We start from the raw sequence: 4,439 nt of genomic DNA, 5'->3' as shown, positions 1-4,439 counted from the left end.
TCATAAGCTACCAGCTTGTTTCCTGGCATGAAATGATGAGATGGGCCAATCACATTTTTCTGCATGGGTAAATATGAGCCAAGAGACAAGGAGGAGGTTTCTACCGTAGGTCTGGGTAGCCATGATCGTTAAGTGCAGGTGAGTAAGCAGAGAGAGCAGCCTGGGAGATATGGGAGAAGGAGCACAGGTACAGAGGGAGACAAGGGTGGAACAGGATAAAGAGAGGGCACTTAGAGACAAGAGAAAGTCAGAGAGGCAGAGACATCGAAAGACACACCTCGACATGCCTGGGTGGCTCAGTGGTTGAACATCTGCCTTTGTTTGATGATTCAGTAACATGTTATATTTGTAAAGAGCTTAGCACAATGCAAGCTTCATTAAAAAATACTCAAAAATGTTAACTATTATTTTGTTATTAATAATAAAACCTGTGCCTTTGGCTCAGGTCATGATCCTGGGGTGCTGGATTGAGTCCCACATCGGGTTCCCCTCAGGGAGCCTGCTTCTCCCTCTGTCTACGTCTCTGACTCTCTCTCTGTGTCTCTCATGAATAAATAAATCATATCTTTTAAAAAAAAATAAAGACACACCTCAAGAGAAAAAAATGGGTTCTTATTGGCTTTTAAGTTCCTGTGAGGAACTTAACTCAACTTAACCTGCTCAACTCAGGTTCCTGTCTTCCAATTCACCTACAATTCAATGAACATCTTTTTCTTTAGCACATTTGAATGAATCTATTCCTTGCCACCCAAAAGCCAGATGAAAGTAGTCTCTATGTCTATACTTAATTAGATTTTAGGGAGACTGGATATGGCCGGTCAAAATCGTAACAGGCACATGGATAAACCAAACACCAGAATATTAGTTTGCAAAGATAACTGTATTTTCTTAGGACGCTGGAGTGTTCAGGTTGGATGATCAGTCTATTTTTCCTCCCGTAAGAAAACTTTTGACAGAAACCAACTCCTGTGTCAAGACTGCTTGGTGAGACTGGATCTGCGCAAAAGGTAGATCATTTTCAGAGTTGTTCTCAACAAGCAATCAGAATGCAATGCATCGTGCATCTCCAACACAGGGATGAATTGCCTGAGACAAGCATGGGGAAGGGATAAGTCACATGAATGTGTTTTCTCTATGGCTTCCTATTATTAAACTCTGTGTGGTCTCCACTCTCTTGTTCACATTTTTAAAGAAAATTTTATTTATTTATTTATTTATTTGAGAGAGAGAGAGAGAGAGAAAGATATCACGAGCAGCAGAGGAAGAAGTGCTCTTCTCTGAGCAGGGAGCCCAAAATGTTCCAGGACCCTGGGATCCCAGGACCCTGGGATCACGACCTGAGCCAAAGGTAGATGCTTAACTGACTGAGCCACCCAGGTGCCCCTGTAACATTTTCTACAGAGAAGTCAGAACAACTTTATTATTATTTTATTTTTTTTTATAATTTAAAAAAAATTTTTTTAAATTTATTTATGATAGTCACATAGAGAGAGAGAGAGAGAGGCAGAGACACAGGCAGAGGGAGAAGCAGGCTCCATGCACCGGGAGCCCGACGTGGGATTTGATCCCGGGACTCCAGGATCGCGCCCTGGGCCAAAGGCAGGCGCCAAACCGCTGCGCCACCCAGGGATCCCTAGAACAACTTTATTATTAATAACAAAATAATAGTTAACATTTTTGAGTATTTTTTTAATGAAGCTTGCATTGTGCTAAGCTCTTTACAAATATAACATGTTACTGAATCACCAAACAACCCTATGAAATAGGTATTGCTACTTTACTTTCTAGAGAAGGTTCAGACCGGTTAAGAAGCTGGTTCAAGGCAAGGAACATGGAGAGCTAAGTTAGGAACAAGGAGAGAGCTGAGGGGGTAGTGACCATGTTACAGGTCTGAGTAGATACCCCAGTCATGTTAGTTTTGGAGATTGTTTACTCTCTTGATTCAAGGAGGAGACTCGTGATTAAATAGGAGTTTTCTGTGTTTCCTAAGCAGCATTTTGGTGTGTGTGGCACATGTCAATCATCATTATTTTAAATAAATAAAAAAAATAATAATGATATTGATCATTTACTGAAGTGAAGACTAGCCAGTTAATCTACCCTGCCAGGTAGGAACTATTATTCCTACCTTAGAATGTGAACACTGAGGTTCAAGGAATTTAATTCAGTTTGCGAAGACATAGGCAGCAAAGTCAGGATTCAGACATCTGTTAAATCCACTGCTTTCCCCATACTGTCCCACCTATCGATCACATTTCTAATCTCAATTGGTTTTCAATTTTCACACACCAATAGTTTTCCCTGGACAACAGCCTCATTTAAGAAGGAAATATGCATGAATGTCTTACATGGCACTAGGGTGCAAAACTATGGGTAGCGATGGCGAATTGCCTTGGGTTCCAGTGAGGTGATTTTCACAGAGTTTGTTTGTCAATAGCAACTCCCTCAGGATGGTCTCAAGTCTCCAGGTTCTCTGGACCTGTTTATCATTGTTAAGGTGATAAACAAGGCACAGTTAAAACTCTTAGTTACAGTAAGTGTCTTTATTTTTATTGGCACTTCTGGTCCTGGGAAGCATTTGGGTATTTCTTTGTAGTCAAAGGGCCTGGCTCAGCCTCTGTTCTAGGGCTAGAGGTGATGGGAGCTAGGAGAACATCCATAGCCTCAAATCTGTAACAACAACAACAACAAAAAACCCAAATAGTGCATGTTAGTGGTGGTGTGGAGAATGTGGAACCCTCGTACTTTGCTGGTGGGACTGTAAAATCATTCAGCCCCGAGGAAAAGCTTTTTGGCAGTTCCTTTTTGGCAGGTAAACACAGAAGACCACAGGATGCTCAGCCCTGGGTATATGTCTGGGAGAACTGAAAAGCGATACTCAGACAAATACATTCCCAGGCATGTTAAGGACAGCACTATTCACCAAGGTTGGAAATAATGCAAATATCCACCAACGGATGAAGGTATAAACAAACCTTGGTATACAGACAATGGAATATTACCCAGGCGTAAAAAGGAACGAAGTACTGATCGATACATGCTGCAAGAGGGGATGAACCTAAAAATATCAAGCTAAGTGAAAGAAGCCAGACATAGAAGGGCACATATTGTGATTCTATATATATATATTTTTTATATTTATATTTTATATATTTATATATATATAAAATGTCCAGAATAGGTTATATACACACATATATACACATATATACACACACATATATACACATATATACACATATATATACATATATACACACATATATACACACATATACATATATATACACACACATATATACATATATATATGTATATATATAAAATGTCCAGAATAGGTAAATCCAAAGAGACAGAAAATAGATTGGTGGTTGACAGCGGTCGCGGGGGGGGGGGGGGGGGGGAGTGGGGAGCCACTGCCTCATGTCACCAGTTTTCCTTTTGGGGTGATGAAAATGTTTCAGAACTAAAGATGCTGGTTGCTCAACGTTGTAATAAATGCCACCGAATCATTCATTCTGAAGTGGTCAGTTTTCTGTAATGTGAATTTCAGCTTAATCACAACAGAAAGTTCAGCCGCCCCTTCGGCCCTTGGGAGCTGGGAATCCGCCCGCAGCCACCGTCCCGGGGGGAGGCGCGGGAACGGGCCGGGGCCCGCGGGGCGATCCGCGGCGCGTCCACCGACCCCCGCAGGACTCTCCACTGAAGTCAGCCCCGCGCTGAGCCGGCCGCGGGGCTCCGGGGGCGCCGCGCCTGCCCGCCTGCCCGCCTGCCCGCCTGCCCGCGGCGCGCGAGCCCAGGGCGAGACGCATCCCGTAAACGTAAAACAAAACGAAACGACCACAAACAAACAAACCAAACAACTCGGTGAAGAAGCCCGCCCGCGAGTCGGCGCTTCCAAGCGGCAGGGAACCCCGAAAGCAGGGGGCGCCCCGTCCAGACGCGGCACTGGCCGGAGCCGACCCGCGCCCACGGCCGCCGAGCCCCGGTGGCGAGGGCGTCCTTTGTGGTTCCGCAGCCGAGGCGGCGAGCCGGGGCCTCGGGGAGCTCCGCGGCCGGGCGGGAAGGGGGGCGCCGCGGGCGCCGGGAGGGCCGCGCCGAGCGCCAGGGGGCGGGGGCGGGGGCCGCGGGGCGGGGGGGCGGGGGCCGCGGGGAGGGGGGGCCGCGGGGGCGGGGACCGCGGGGAGGAGGGGCCGCGGGGCGGGGGGGCCGCGGGGCGGGGGGCGGGGGCCGCGGGGAGGGGAAGCCGCGGGGAGGAGGGGCCGCGGGGCGGGGGGGCCGCGGCGAGGGCGGGGCCGCGGGGAGGGGGGGGGCCGCGCGCCCGCCCTGCTCGGCGCCGCCGGACCCGCAGCCCGCGGGCGGCCCGCGAGGGGGCGGCGGCTCCCGGGCTTTGTGGCCGCGGCGCGCGCGGCGGGGCCTGAGCGGCCGGGGGCGCGCCG

This window comes from Vulpes vulpes, chromosome 12 (genome assembly GCF_048418805.1).
Source record: "Vulpes vulpes isolate BD-2025 chromosome 12, VulVul3, whole genome shotgun sequence".
In the NCBI taxonomy this organism is placed as follows: Eukaryota; Metazoa; Chordata; class Mammalia; order Carnivora; family Canidae; genus Vulpes; species Vulpes vulpes.
Note: the sequence above shows the minus strand (reverse complement) of the source record.